Consider the following 17,249-nt stretch of genomic DNA (forward strand, 5'->3'; position numbering starts at 1 on the left):
TTAGTAAGACTCCTTAGTAAAACTAGCGGAGTATTCAAAGCAGGCACTGACATTGCTGTGCTAGGTTTAGTGATTGAGAGAGGATGTTCCTAGTTGTATGTTGTGTCCCTTTAGAGTGTTCTATCTGCATGATACTTCATAATGTCCCGTCACTATGTCATGTATTGAGCAATTACTTATGTTACAGCATTTTCTATATGGTGTGTAAGAGTTATTGTGAATAATCATAACATATATATCTCCCTTATTAGCAGGTGGTCATGTTTTACAAGTCATGTTTTATATTATTGTCTGTTAGTAACAAGATGGGTGGCTTATCTATATTGACACAATCATGCCTGATTTCTTGATTGACAATTAAGTTGAGACAGGTGGGTGTTCATGGGGAAGCAAGTATTATCGAAATCTTCAACAGCAGTAGGATGATGTATCTTGCTTTCATCTTGGAGGAGGCTGTAAGACAAAAGGCTAAAATAGCCTGGTCTCGGTGCAGTTTTCCAGACAGGTTACCCCATTAAAAAGAAGGAAAAACCCACCATGCACTAATTCTATATTTTCACCACTCCTATCAGTAGCTTCCCAGGCAAGTGGGCCATGAGCTTTAGTTAGAGTCATAGGTACAGTTCCAATTTGTGGTAAATTTATCTTGACAGTTTGTGCTGGCTCTAATGCTATCGGATGTTTTCTTTCATCAGAAGGTGGAGCATCAAGCTCAGGTTCTGCAAAGAATGCTCAGGTCACAGGGCTCCCAGTGGGCCCATACTGATTATTCCATTGATGAAGTACTTTGGAAAAGTCGAGTGTCCTACTGGGCCTTGTGTGGGCTCTTTTTCAATAAGCTATTAGTTCTTTCTACCATCCCATTTGACTGAGGATATAGGGTGTGGAATACCCTTTGAATTTCTTCTTGTTTTGCCCATTCTTGTACTTCCTTGCATGAGAAGTGCGAACCGTTATCACTTTGGATCACATCAGGAGTAGGTAGACTTGAGAACCAAAATGATAGCCCTCATACTGTATTTCATCCGTCGGCTTTGTGGCACTTAGTTTCCATAAGCAAGCAGGAGACTACTTCCACTCCTGTGAGGATATATTGATATCCCACAGAGGGTTTAAGTGATCTGATATAATAAATTTGCCATGTAGATCACAAAGTTTTTCCTTGACTGATATGTAGGGGTGGTGCTTTAGCAGGGTGATATGTCTGTAATTTTAATCTACATTGAGGACATCCTGTGAGAATAACTTCACAAGTTTTCTTGTTTTGGGGTTAACCCTTGCTCTGTGCAGCAAAGTAAAGCACTTCTTTACCTGTGTGACCTAATTTTTGATGTAGCCATTCTCCCAACCAATACCACTCGGATTTTAAGGAGTTCCCTATTTTTGTTTTCCTAATTTTAGTCAATTCATCCACCTTTTGGTTCCATTTTGTGGCTGGTTTATTGTCCTTGGTGTTAGCTTTCACCTATCCCATCTTGAATGGTGTTTTTCTGGCTATATTTATTAATAGTTGCCAATCCTGAGTTCTCCAAACTGGAGATGTGTTTACTTCCCAGTTCAGGGATTCCCATTGACAGAGCCATTGTGTGGTGCCAGCTCACACAGCATAGGAGTCTACATATATGATTTTTACTCCATTCTGTGCTGCTAAAACAACTGCTCTTAATTCTCCTACTGGTGCACTGCCTTCACCTTTTATTTTTTTTTTTGCCAGTAGTAATGTTTAATGCAGCAGCCTTATATTGCCATTTACTGTTTATACTTTTTACTGAGGCATCAGTGAACCAAATGACTTCTATTGGTGTTCCCTCGGTGAGGGGAGGTGCATTTAAAATTGGTAAGGGTTTAAAAGGTTATTGTAACACTAATGGATCTGCATTTATAGGCATCTGTAATTTGGAAACTTTAGTATGTCATTCGGTTAATTTTATTTCCTCTGCAATTCCTGTCAAGTTGGCATACAATTTTCTGACCATAGGTTTTTGTGCAAATCCTTCTGGGGCAGTAGTCCCCTTTAGGATTGCTGCTAGCAAATTAAATGGTCCTCTGGTTTGAACAAGCTGTCCCTGGTGTATTTTCTCAACTTGTTTCACTGCTTGGACTAAAGACAAAAGTCCCTTTTCCCATTTGGAGTATCTCTGTTCTGTCTCTTTAAATGCAGTCAAGTTGAATAATAAGGGTCTCTTTGGTCTGTCAGGGCTGGTTTGGAACAGGTTACAGTAAGTAACCCCATTCGGCTATAATAGGGTCGTGAGGGTATACTGGTCCCAAAGACTGATATGTTTTTAATTCTTCAATCAGAGTTTTTATTGCCTCCTTATGTTCTAATTTCCACTCCCAGGATTTGCCCTTCCATAAGAGTGAATATAATGGATGAGCAATGATAGACAATCCAAGTACATGCTTTCTCCAATATCCTAAAGTTCCCATTAACTACTGTAACTCTTTCCTATATTGGGGCATTTGCAGCTGTTCCATTTTTCTTAAGGTATCTGGAGGAATCACTGCACTGCCTGCTATCCACCAAGTACCTAAAAACTTTACTTCTCTGCTTGGTCCCTGACGCTTCTCAGGTGGGATTTCAGCTTCTGCTTTATGTAGTGCTTGCCACACTGCTGCTGCCACTTCCCCCACCTTTTCAGGGGAAGTTCCTCCGATTAGAATATCATCTATATATTGGTACAGTTTCACATCTTGAGGGAGTGAGACTGTCTGTAAAAGTTCAGCAAGTGCAGCATGAGCAATTGTGGGCGAATGTTTATATCTCTGTGGGAACCTGTTAAATGTGTATTGTATCCTCTCTCAGGTAAAAACAAGTTTCTCTTTATCTTCATCCTGTAAGGGGACCACAAACAACATAACTTTCACATCTAGCACTGCCATCCATGGGTGTGCGGCTGCTTGTAGTGTGGCTGTTAAAGTTGCAATAGTGGGTACTGCAGCTGTTAGCGGGGCTGTGTTGGCATTTAAGCACTGATAATCAACTGTTAGACACCATCTCCTGTCCGGTGTTCAGACTGGCCAGACTAGTGAATTGAACAGGGATTTGGTTCTGGAAATATTGTGCTGTTTTTCTAAGTCTGCTATTACCTCAGAAATTCTGTTTCATGGCACAGCAGAAATCAGGTATTGTGGTACATTAGTAATCTTTGAATGAGGGAGTGCAGGGGCTGCGTGGAGTACACGCACTATAGCCTCCTGATTTCTATCAGGGTTAGGGTCGACATTTAAACTGAAGGACCACACATTGCCATCCGGCAGGTGCCAGGTTCGGCCATTCAAAACATAGAAACCCAAAATATTTTCATTGTGATCTTTAACTGCAAAGTGAGTAGATGACGTGCACTTCTCACCCGGGAGCCATAAATTAACTTTTGCAGTTTGGCATATAGCACTTGCTCCAGTCACTTTGGTAATTTTAACTCTTTTCTGTCTTGGTTGTACACCCAGCATCTTAGCATCCTGTTGTGTTAATATTGAAATTTGTGCCTCTGTATCTATTAGGAATTTTACCAATTGTCATTGAGGACCAACTGGAATCAAAATATATGGGCCATTATTGTTTATCCATTGATAAGATTCCACTTGCTGGCAGGCAGGCCCAGTTGCTGTCCTGGCATTACTTGATTTTGGCCTCATGCTTTGCAATCCATCCCTAAGCGGGAGGAAAGGGTTATCTCTCTTTCTTGGATCTGGCGATGGCACCGGAGTATTTGGAGCACGCGCTCTCCTTTTGCCATCATCGCGTTTCTGGAACGCTTGAATTAGACTCAGGATAATGCCAGTGGGCTGTCCCTGAATCATGGCTTTGGGAATGCCTAGTGCCAACGCTTTCCTCCACAGTTCATTTCTCCACTCCCGAGACTCCTCTCATGGGTCTTTAGGCATATTTTCCCTTGGTTTAGTTCCTGTTCCCTGTGGGGGTGTTTGTTTTACTGGTTGTACTCAATGATCTCCTACTCGGGATCTTGGGTCCGACTTGTTGGCTAATGGATCGTCCCACCCCATTTCATGGGCATGGCTTACAATGTTGTGCATTAATTCTGCCCAGGTAGGGAGCTGGTTGTGGGGGTCATTATCACCTAATCCCTCATTGCGTTCTGTGTCCCTTTTAATTTCATCCCGCTTTGCAATTAAGTAGGGTTTAAGAACTGCCGGGGCTCCTTTAAGTAGTGGTTTTAGCATTGCATAATCAATCGTAGCAGCTATTGGGATATCACTGGATTCTTGTTTATGTATGGCTCGTATGCAGGCAGCTTTTGTGATGGCTGTAGAGAGCTTGTTAAGAGATTTTATGAGGATTATGGAGGGTTCACCTCGCTCCATGGCACCTGTTCCCCCAGCCCAATAAGCTACCCTGCTGGTGATAGAATGGGGTCCATTTGCCAGGTGGGGTCCTAAATTTAAGAGAACTCCTGGACCCCAAAAGCTGTTTGCTTCATCTCCACTCAGCAGTATTCAGTCGCCGCCACTTAGGCAGACTCGCCACAAATACTCTGTTTCAGTTTCACCTGGCTTTCTGCCATATTTTTCTTGTAAATTTGCCAATTGTAACGGATCCAGGGAGTAATTCCAGGGAGTATATTGCAGAACACCGCCCCGAGGCCCTTCAGACTGTTCTGTTTTACTGATGGCTCTTCCTTCAGACTGTTCTGTTTTACTGATGGGTCTGGTTTCATATTCAGGGGGATTTGAGGGAAACAAAGAATCATCCTCCCCTGGTTCGTTATCGTCAGGGTCACCTGATATGTTCCCATCCTATTTTTCAGGGAATACAATTAATTTCCTAATCTGTACAATGTCAGGGGGGTGGGGAGCCCACATAAGCATAATTTCGCCCTTTTCTTCCAACTTTTGTTTTTTCTCCTTTTCTTCCTGTAACAGTTTCTGCAGCTGCTCAGTTTTCAAAGATAGTGTTAGTTCAGCTGCCTTTCTGCTTTCTATTTCTTCTTTTAGGTCCTGCTCTTTTTTATTGTTATTCTTCCTATCCTGATCAGCAGCTTCTAAACAGGTACTTAGCATTTTGTAAATAATTCCTTTCCCTTTTACATCCTTTATATGCTCCCAGCCAGTTTTAACTGTTCTTCCACTGCTTCCCAGTCATGCCAATTGTCATGAGCCCATTCTTTTGAGAAGCTGGGACTCAGGTTTTTTCCATGCCTCCATAAATAATTGGTGATATTACTTGCCATCCTGTCGACTATGCCATTTTGTTGTGGATAAGTGGAATGCACCTCATTCAAAAGAAAGAAGAAGCAATATGTTTTATTGAGGTAAAATAATAATTTGACAGAGTTCAATAAATTCGATGGAATTTAACAAAGTTTAACAGTGGTTTACCAAGGTTCAATAAGTTTGATAGCAAGGTTCGCCTTATTAATTACTGCATGGAAGAAACATATGAAGGAAAATTGAGTTAGAATCGAGTTAGAATGATTCACACAGAGACCAGAGATGCAAAGGGTAAGGAAGACCCTCCTGTTGAGTCACAAGGCTCAGAGTGGACCTCCTTGCTTCCTAAACTCCTTATGGAGCCTAGGTGCGGCTAGGCCCAGTCTTAGTCTCAGGCTTGGACAATGGTTTATGTCTGATGGAAGAAATACAAAGTGTAAGGAAGACCCTCCCATTGACTCATGAGGTTCAGAGTGGACCCCTTTGCTTTCTAAACTCCTTATGAAGCCTAGGTGCAGCTAGGTCCAATCTTAGTCTCAGACTTGGACAGCCGTTTATGTCTAATGGAATTATCTATATAAAGTTTATAATAATTAATAATGAGTAGCTGCATAAATTAATAATATTTTATTAGTATTAATTCAGCATGCTATCAGTCACTTTCCGAGGATCTGTCTCCAGTAAGGGATATCTCCATCCTGGGCAAGGAAGGATCTCCCAGCCTCAGGTAGGGGATCTCAAATCTTGAGAGCTGTCCCTGCTCAAGGGGAGAATCACCTGGTGTACAGTCCAGCTGCAACTCAGGGAGAGCTCAAATTGGGCTCATCTTGATGGTAATATTTACAGAGTGAAGTAGTTGGCTGCTAGTCAGTAGTACAGACGAGATAGATGTCTTTGTTTTAGCTCTGCTATCTTTTCCTGTACTTTGGTTATCTTGCATTTTTGCACTTCGAACCACCTTTTGAAATGTTTTTCTGAGCCACCTTCACTCCTTTGTACGTGAGCCAGGAGCTTTCCAGCTCGCAGGTTCACCACAGGCCTTGAGGCCTCTTGGTCCTTAGTCAGCCTGAACAAAGTGCAGCTAGGGATCAAGTGTATCTGTCACAGCCTCAAACTTTGCGTACTTTACTGCTGATATGTGGTGTTTATATTGTTGTGTATGCTTTGCTGTTTCCATATAGGAAGCCTTTTCCCCTCTTTCGACCAGATAAATTGCTATGGAAGCAACAGAGTTACTGAGATGGGTGCAATGCACAGATTCTCATGCGAACAGTAAAAAATTAATTTCTAACACATAGCCTGAATCACAGAAGAGAGTTTGTGGGAGGGTTACAGTCAGAAGGAAACATGTATATACTACAGAAGTGTTTTCTGTTTTTTTTCCCAAATATAAAAGATATCCATATGAAAATATTTCATTATTACTTTGTAGCAGTTTAGTCTATGTCTCTTCAGATTCCAGTGGTTTTCTGACTATAGAAGCTCGAATGCTCTAATGGCATAAAAGAGTAGATTCAGCTGGTTACCATTTATTGTGAGGAAAAATGTGTGCTCTCTAGAGCCTGTGGGGTTTGTATCCTGTATTCCAGACATTCCATATGTTTGCTTATTCTTATTTTCTTCTCCATGGTATATATATGTTTTAGCTTCTTCTCCCACATGTCCTGCCTCAAACAAATAAACGCAGTGCTATTATGTCCGTAGAAGAAAATAGAACTCTCTGAAAACCTGTCAGACAAGTATAGGACACCCACACAACACAGTATGAATCTCTTAATAAACACACACACACGCCCCCCAGACTTACTGCAGCCTGCTGATACAGGCTGTCTCTGGGTCCCTTGGGAAAGCTTTCACACTGTTGGAACATTGCTCTCTTTGCTCTGATTGACTTAGCCCATAAGGACTTGCTCGTTGTTTCAGTGTTATGTCTTTAAAAAAAAGCTCTGAGAAGATTAAACATTCTTAAATACCCTGCTGGACTCAGAGGGATTGCTCTTGTCTGGTGACTTTTGTTTGTCCAAAACGAGTGCAAAAGAGATGTAAAAACAGTCAGATCAGAAATGCCGCATTTTACTCCTGCTTTGCTTGCCACATAAACTGATCCGTAAGACCCCGGTTATGTAAAATATGCCCAGATCTCAGGTTGAAACGTAATTAGAATTTTGTTTAAATATAACTTTCAAAATGTGTCAGTGTTTATTACATCTGAACACTTGTGGGAAAAAGAGCTCAGCTCAGCCAAGGCAATTCTAAAAGCTGTGCCACGTATTAAGAAAGGAAAGTGATCCATGGGTAGTAAGGAAAGAGGTGAGACCTTCCATTCTCTCACTGCCTCTGTGCAAGTTGTTTTACCTTACTTCTTCTTTGTGGTCAAGCAAAGGCTGTAACACTGCAGTCTATTGCAGTCCTAATACATCGGCACAAGAGTGATATTCTTTGTTGGGAGACAAAGTCACAGAGACAAATACATTAGGCACAAGTTATAAAGATTTATTTTTATTTGATTTTAAATTACAACAGACTTACTACTCTGCTGCAGAGTACTGTTTAAAAGTTTTTTCTGCATACATAAGTTTTAGGATTGCAGGATAGGGATACTTGGTTCCTCCATATAAAAAGAAGTCTAGATCTCTTTAAAGTGTAGTTATCAGTGTAATTGAGAAGAAGGAGTCATACGTATAATGCTGACCTTTGAAGCTTGTGGAAAATTAGGTATTTGAACAAGACCCGACAGAAGAAAATGGCTACTCAATAAGTCTTGAGAGATTACATTTTACTTGGTGAGTCCGGAAATGCGTCTGATCTCCTGCGTCTGGGTGTGCACCCACGCTGATGGCAACTGCCTGTGAGGGTGATATATGGGTATGTTGCCGCCCGTGCCGATTGATTCGCCAATTTGGGTGGTATCATGAGCAGGATCATAGGATGAGGGCACACCTGTAAGACTATCACTAGAAATAGAGAGCAGCACAATTTCAGTGAATGGGAGCACTGCAGTAAAGGACCTCTCTGCCAAGAAATGTGAGGTACCAAGTGAATTAGAAGAAAATGAAAAAAAACCCTCTTCCTGCTCATTTCTGTTCTAAATTAACTGCAACAGCTCATTAATGTGACCTTAGGTGTCATCAAGAAAAATTCTATGAAATTATCTTTGCTATGTGCAGTGATGGATGAGGGAAATAACTAAACAGAAAAGAACAAACCCAACAATGTATAACTGAATATATCTGGGATGGAATTGAATTAAGATAAATACAAATAATTATATCTAAAAATATGGTAATGTCATAATATTAGCATAAATTGTTGCAAACTCAACAAGTCAAATCAACATAAAATTTTTTTTGCATGAATTTTGACACATGTTACAATTGAGACAAAAGAATAGGCAGAGGAAAGAAGCAATATAGGAGTTTTAGATTTAATGTTAATTACTTTCCTTTAGAAAGACCAATGATTAGTTCTGATTTTTGGTTTACCCAATAATGCTATACCAATTAGTAACTCCGAAAAAACTTGTAGGTTTTTTTAGGTTTAAAAAGAAAAACTTATTAGCAGCAGAAAAAAGGTTATCATTTAGCTTATTTTGAAATTGATATTTAGAGAAGTAAAAGTGTGGAATGATGACATAACTCAGCCTGATTAATCCTGTGATTTATGAATAACATATGAAGTGAGAAAATAGCAGGTTCAAGATATAGAAAGATATATAAAATGACTTGTTGTTTCAACATTTTTTTTTTGGTCACAAACCTGTTATATCCATAGTCTCTAGGTTGGCTGCTTTTCTCAAGCTGAATAATCTTTATGGATAATATTTCTTTTGGAACACCTTTTACTGCCTCTAACTAGAAGAATTACAAATGAACACGAATAGCTTCAAGATTGCCTGCATTAATTCATGCTAAATTTCTGTAAAATAAAGATACCAAAAACTGATCATCAACAGAAAAGGTTTGAAACTACTCTCATTCTAATTTTTAAATCAATTTGCTACAAATCTGGACAGAACCGTCCTTGGAATTTCTTGTAAATATCTGTTTAACCAAATTTGTCCAGTAGGAATGATCATGACCTAATATTCAAATCCTTTTAGAAAAATAATTCAGGTTTTAAATTTTAAATGACTGTTCAGATTTTAGATGACCTTTGGAATCTGAGGCCTCCTCAAGGGGCCTGTGCTCTTTTTAAGAGGCAGCTACAGTCAAGGTACACTGAACTATCTGAGATGCTTAGGCAAAGAAATCTCACTCAGGAAACAGAAACAACATATCACAACATACGCAACCAAGTGCAACTTAAGGAGGAACTGGAAGGAATGTGGTGGGTGCCTTCATAGAGCAAGGCAGATTAAAGCCTGTACAGCAACTATTAGGATCATCTACTATTCTAATATAACTTTCTATGTTCCTTCTCTCCTGAATGACATATATAACAGCTGCCAATGCTTTCAAATACAGTGCAAGCGATAAAGAGTCATTTGGGATATGGAAACCTAAAAAAATGCATAATTCTTCTTACTGTTTTCTAACTTTTGGTAAAAACCCTTAGAACTGACTTTATTGTGAGCTTTGCTATCTGTTTAACATATATTCATTCAGACTTTTATTTACAGAGCTCAGGTTAATACAATTAATTTATGAAAACATTGTGGAGGTCTATGCTTGGAGAATTTAGTGTGTGAGAAGCACTTAAAGTCAGCTGCCAGCAATTCTGAGGACCAAGTTGCATATATGCACATGGACTTTAACTTCTGATGTTACTTTTCAGACAAGAGTGGTTTTGTATGTGTATTCCACTCACTTTGGCTGTATAACTACTTGCCAAATGGAAGTAGCAGTTTTGTTTTGATTTGCTTTTCCCTTTAGAAGCTTTGATTGCATTGCATTTTCATTGTTTTCAAATACAAAACCTGACAACTCCACACACCTACTAACAGTAATATGCAACCTTGTCTCTTTGTTCTCCATCTACCATAGAACGCTTCTCTATCCTGGTGAGAAAAGCTTTATAAAACGTGCAGAGAAATTGATACCTTGATTGCAACAAACTTTGCAATCCAACAGTTTCTAATGCTCAGGGATTTGAACACCAAAACAAAAATGAAAGTAGCATGCATTGATTCCAGTGACAATCTCCAAGCAGTCTGCTACCTGCTGCAGGGTAAAACTTCAGAGCTCTTAACCTTAGCCCCCTCCTCATTAGTTGTCCATCTATGCCTTATAACCCTCCAGTAAGACATTATAGTCATAGACTCTGGATAGGACACCATCTTACAACCCCTAACTCTAGATATTGTAGTGTGATACAATTATTTGGTCTCTAGTAATGAGTTCAGAAGTCCTCATACATGTGTTCAAGAAATATTAAATAGATATATTAAATATAAATAAATAGATAGAAAAGATTATGAAGAAAAAACATCTGAAAAAATGTTGGGAAAATGTCAAGTCCGTATACACACTCATGAAGTGCGAGTTGCACAAAGCTCATTGCTAGGCTATGGGGCTCACTAACATAGGACTATTCATTTGTAGAAAGGTGGAGATAGCAATCTTCAGTTTTATTAAACATAAATTGCAAAGACAAATAAAACAGAATGAATTTTAGAGACTGCAGAAGAAGCTGATGTGACTAAAGTCCTTAGCTCTGAGTATTGAAGGTGGTCTTTTCCCCACCAATACTCTTCTTGTTCTTGAAAAGAACAGCTTTTCTTTCTTCAGTGTTTCTCAGATATAACAGTTTTTCCATATCCACCTTTTTGCATAATTAATCTCAGGTACAGATTCATCAATCAGACTGGTAAAAGTATCACATGGATGTTCTTCAAGGACATCGTTATCCACAGGGAGAGGAATCCACCGCCCTACCTCGATTCTTTTTGAATTGCTGCCTCATAAGTGTACTGACCTTCATCTGATCCCTGTTACTCTGCTTTAGCTCCCATGTGGAACCACTAGCATTGCGCTAAATGCAGTCCAGCAGCAGCCCGTGTATCCAAACTGTTTTATCTGAGGCATGTACTGCCCAGGAGTCCAGTGAGAGCAGGGCATGGTGCAGCCCAGCTTTCCATGCCTGTGCACTCAGCTGGCCATCTCGCCTGCGTAGGGCTGCCACCCGATAGCAAGATAAAATGGCTAGTGCTTCTACAGTGTTTGAAAAAGTCAGACAAAACATCTGGCTGAGAAGTACATTCATCTGATCGATATTTCCTCTCTGAATCAGTAAAAGGATGGGCTGTTTTGCATTGGCAGACATCATGATGTATGGCAGGCTGTAAAAGAAGTATGACACTGACTTCTGAGTGCAATGGTCAAGCATGCTCTCGGCATTCCTAGCTTTACCAGTGAAATAACAGACAAGAGCATTTAAGTGCAAATACTGAAAAATTAATGATGTGTGGGATTTGATTTGTTTTGGGGGAGTATTCTGAGCTCTGTCACTTTATAAATTTCAGGTATTTCTTTCCTATAAATCCTCTTTTTCTTCTGACTCCTCCATCCTCCTTGTGATCTGTAACAACTCCTATTATTATGCACCAAGTTTTTTTGCACTAAGACCCTTCAAATGTGTCATCAGTGGGTCCACCCAGAAGATCTGTGATTTGTCGGAATGCCAAGCCACATAGAAGTAGAAATTACTCCTACTCTGGTGCCTCTTTATGAGCTGTTGCTGTGAGAGAACTGTCATGAAAAATTTGAGCTGAGTGCTTGATTCAAAGCCTGGAGAAGAGGAGAAAGACCTTTTTGCTTGAAACCTGCCTCTCTGCTTTAAAGACGTATAAGCAACTAAGAGATGGAAAGATGAGCTGCAGCAGCTGTAAGACACTCCATGTAAAATGTAATATGGTACTATTAAAAGGGATAAGGGAAGAGACATGAAGAAAGGTTACAAGGCCTGACTGACTAAATTAGAAGGAAAGACTGAGATGTGAGCTGAACATTATGGAGAGGAGGATTGGTTGCTCTTTGATGAAGGAACCGGTCAAATTAATTGTAGCAGAGAAAAGGAAAGATGAGATGGCTGTTAGGGTCATAAGTCCAATGAAGAACACAAGCTCTCACCATTTCATTTTTCACCATTTCATCAGAACCCCTATGACTTGACCCTACTGTGCATATCATGTGCAAGTCCTCAGGACCCATGTAGTAGAAAGTGACTTGCTGGTGGTCTCTGGTCAGTAGTTGAGAAACCTGTTAGTGCCTTCCTGGGTGTAAAGTGTGAGGGAAACCTCCCAGTGTCTTTAACTATTTTATCTGTAGTCTGTTGGCTAGTCCAAATATTAGATGGCCTTTTTCACCTGTGCCAGTCACAAACCTTTCTGTATTTGCTGCCTGGGTAGTTTTTTATAACTGTGACTCCATCGTTGGCAGAAACACAGGTTCTGCTGGGAATAGCCCACTTATGTTTTTATGAAATCTGTTCAGCAGTATAAAAATGCATGGCATATTCTGTAGATTGAAGGAAATTCTCATTTTTTTAATGAATGAAAGGGTCATTACATCTCTGCAGAAAATAGAATAGAAAATACCTAAGAAATTTTCATGAAATAAGCACACTTAGGAGTATCTGTGACAAATTTTGGTTCCACTAGTTTGCTTATACACTGCTTATCATGTTTATTTGCCTGCAAACGGATTGACATAATAGCAATTATGCCATCCACTTGGCTGTTTCCGGTGAACCAAAACATACTGCCAGTTTTCCTTCAGCCTTTTCTCTAATAGAATGGAAACAAGGCAAGGTGAAACACCTTAGACAAACACTCTCTCTGTGTTGACTTTTTGTTTTCAAGTGGATTCTTACCCCACACATAGATGCATTTTTCTATTTTAAGTATTTAGAAGAACAAAATCCTAAATCAAAATTTGCATTTTCCTTCGTAAGCTTTGTGCTCTGTCTTTTTAAGCAAGTGGACACGTTTTGACAAATAATGTTCCTTCTCTAGCTCATGTTATTTCCCTCTTCAGGTCTTTACTCCCCACTCACTTGGAACTTTGCCTTACTAATAATGTCGTGCTCCCCAGCTGGAGTGGAACTCCTAAGCTACCAACTGATTTAGTTGTGAATGCATATTTTATACATTTTGTTAACAACTGTGAAAGACAAAAGAAACACCCAACCTCGTTGTACCACTTTGTTTTGTGGGAAAAAAGCATACAGAAGACTGCAAACATTGTGGCCTCCGCTGTAGTTGTCAGACGCTTTTGTAGCCTGCCCTAAATCACGATTTATTTAGCAAGCACACCTATAAGGTGCCGAATAACTAAGGATTCAAAACCAGACGTACTTGGTGATAATAGTTCCATCCAGCCCAGTATCCTATGTCTGGCAATGGTCACTAGCAGATATTTTTGGGAAATACGTAAGAACAATTCAAAGACATGGTTGACTGACTTGGTTGGGACTTTGTGTTTAATGTATCTAGATGTATTTTTTTCTTCCAATTGTTTTTGAATCCTTAAAAATTTTGGTATCTCCATTCTATGACAGTAAGTTTCACAAATTAATTACATTTCATGTGATAAAGTATTTTCTTGACTCAGTTTTAGGCTGCCTCTTGCTAATGTCACAGAAGGCCCACAGGTTTTAAACCACAGGAAAAGCAAGGAATTACAGTCCTAAGTAACATAGTTTTCAGTTTTATTCATGAATCTATATATTGCTCTCACATCTCCTCCCAATTGTCTCTTTCCCAATTGATTTAAACTTCCTTTCTTCCGGGCCATTTTTCTTGCTGGTATCTTTTCCTGCTCCTCCATAGTCAGTCAGTCTGTCTGCCCATCTGTCTGCCCTCCTGTTAACATGGTAGTGTCTCTGCTCTTTGCACTGTCCGGTACGATTGTTGTCAGTACATCAGACCTCCTCTGATGACACAAGTAACCACAAGCCCTCATGATCTTCCACTTACTTGCTTTTGACTGTTTCTCAGTGCCCTAGTTCTGTTACCGGAATTGACCATACTAAGTGGGCTTTGTTCCTCCTTCATCCATTAAAATGCAGTTTGCATCCACACACACAAGTGTTCAATCGATTAATGGTGAAGCTAAGTAAAGGAATGTTATTTTATATCCCTGATAATGAATTGGTATAAATTCTTACTCTATTCCATGTGCATCATTGTTAGTTTCTTAAAGAAAACATGATTTCAAGTTCCACATTTTCATTTTCAGACCTGATTTCCAATAGATATATGCATACATTTAAAAAAAAAAAAAATAGAAATTTACTGTTAGGATAAAGAAAGGAGTTTTTTATATATATATGCAAGTATATAAGATCTGTGGGATTGTAGTTTTTTACTTTGTATAACAACCATTTTCAGTCAAAATCAGTTGTACTGAATAGTGCTTTTTTAAAAGTTCTCATTCTTTACACAACTTGACCTTTCAGTTCCAGTTCTGCCAAAACTGTCGCTTTCATTCTAGTTCCTATTAAGAAAATATATAGCTTTCTGCTCTCATTCTAGTTCTCATTCACCAAAATAAAGTTCCAAAGTGACTCTGCTTTTGAGGGATTAAGCAATGATTGAGTCTCTGTCATTCCTGCCTCTGATGTTTGAGATCCAATGTGCATGTGGGTGCTGGCTCTCCTGCTTAAAAATGACCCCTCGCCATAGGAGAAGTGTCAGGGAGGCAGCCATCAGTTCTGTTCCACAGCAACCAGGGCTGGCAAACCTCCTGCAATGTTAGAAGCACGTCACAAGGATAAATACACAGGAGGGCAGAAAACAAAGAAAAGGTGGAAGTGCACAGTAGAGACAAGAAGAAGATTTTCAAAAGTAGGATTTTTCTGAGCCCCTTCACCAGTAAGTAATGATACGAGGTTGAGCACAGGCCAACACACAAATATTGATATGGATTCTGTGTGGTTTCTTCAAGATATTTAGATTTTGCTGCACACTACTTTTTTGGATGGAAATTTCAGTAACCTTTTATTCCACTTCTTGAATTTTATCCCCTCTCTAGTTGTGAAATTAACTACACCTATTCCATGACACGTTTTAGTCTCGGCCAGAATGGTATTCAGAAGGCTGCTTTAAGAGAAACTTTCCTCACTTTGTGTTCAGAGCAGGCATTTCTGTCTTTTTATTGCACTGTGTTCTGATATGCATTGCATTTGCCAAAGCATCACCTTCTGCTGCACAGGGAAGGGGCAAGCAAAATACTTGAAACACTAGAGCTGATGTGTAATTATGCCACAGTCCCTTTACGGAATGCTGATAGTAGAAATGTCCTGTATTTAGAAAAAAAAAAAATGAGGTCTGTATTTTGTCATATTCCTGTGGTTGTTCATGAAGCTGATACAGCCCTTGAGATTTCTTTTCCCAGCCCCCTGTCTCCTAAGAAAGTATGTCTCCACATTTTCTGACGCTAGTGCATTGCACACTTAAAAAATGGACATAGGAACCACATGCTGGGTCTTCAAATGTCAAAATGAAGATAATAAGTCTCAGTAAGTTTTCACACAATGGAACTGAGCATTACCAGTTCCCTTCTGGCTCTGGATCTTTGACTCCCCCCGTCAAAAAATAAATTTAAAAAATGAAGTTTCCTTTCCAATGCCTGCAGTATGTTTTCCAAAGCAAACTAAAATAAGTGCAAATGCACAGTGAAGTCAGGCATAGTTTCATGTGTTGAAGATAATATTAGTAAAACATATTTAATGTATTTTTTATCTTTCAAATGTCTTTTGCAATAGGACCTTCTGAGCCCTAAGGCTTCAGGTTTCTTGTTGAATACTGTATTTATCCTTTCCCAGAGTGGTGACTATTTTAAGAAAGTGCTTTAAATTTTTTATTCTACATTTCTCTGCTGTTTATTCATTTGTAGCTGTGTAAATTGGACTATTACCCAAACACCTTCCTCTACCATAGCCAACCCTCATGAAAATTTCCAAGTATTTTGTGAACAGTCATCCATTAAAACCTGCAACATTCTTGTCAGGTAGGTAGGTTGTGTTAGATGCCATTATAATACCCATTTTTCAGCTGAAAATCTTTAAAATCTTGACTCAGAAATTGTGTCAGTAAAAATGTATGCATTTCCTTAACAGTAACATATTTTCCTATGCTTGGTTTGAAAGGAGCTTGTAAAGGGATACTGATGCATGTAATGACTTGATTACTGTATACAAACACGTAACCTCATAATCTCTGGATGTAAATTACATGCCCATATTTGAAAATGTGTAATTTAGTAGTTAACTTGAGATCAACTGAAAAACCAAGAACATAATGTAGGAGACCTCACTTGCAGCCTTTTACTGCGCTATCACCTATAGATTATATTGACTAGCTTGCAACAATTTTTCATCCCTCTTAATTCCTCTATAATCTGAGTTTCCTGCAGTCTGGAAAGTTTGCCATGATGTGATCAGACGTTTCTCTAATTAAAAAAATCTAAGAAACAAATTAGCAAAGTACAAATTTGATCTGAGTCCAGAGAATCTATCCAAGTATGTCCCGAAATGTGCTTCTTTGCTGAAAAGCATGCAGCTTTTTTATACCATTAGAATTCTCTAATCTTGGCAAGATGTAGCACTGTTTCATTTCTTAGCTAATCTTTATAAGTTACTCTTCATCTGCTAAACACTGAATCTTCCAAAACATGACAGTTTTGCCATGAAGAGACAGAAAGACAGATGGATAAGGGTCAAGAAAATCAATTTCCTATTCAGCATCCATATACAGTATGAGTAGAATATAATCTACAAGATGCAGGCTTAAAAAGTTCCCTTGATTCTGATGGTTGGGCATAGGAGATTTCCTATTGTTAAAATAGGTAATACTTCTAAGACTTCTGATGGAACTGACAATGAAAGAAACTTTCAAAGTGGGGCAACTAGTTACAATGAAATAGCCGAAAACATGACTCAGGAACTGCCAATCTATGCAGAGAAATTCTCTGTATGTCCTTCAACTTGTTGCTGGATTTTGGTTAGTTCTATAAGTCAGCTACATTCTCCATAATATTATTATATCCGTACTTCAATGCACAGTTTTATTTCCCCTAATACTGTATTGTAGATTTTATTTAAACTCTTAGAAAATTGTCATAATGTCCCAAATAAGC

This window comes from Mycteria americana, chromosome Z (assembly GCF_035582795.1).
Source record: "Mycteria americana isolate JAX WOST 10 ecotype Jacksonville Zoo and Gardens chromosome Z, USCA_MyAme_1.0, whole genome shotgun sequence".
Classification (NCBI taxonomy): Eukaryota; Metazoa; Chordata; class Aves; order Ciconiiformes; family Ciconiidae; genus Mycteria; species Mycteria americana.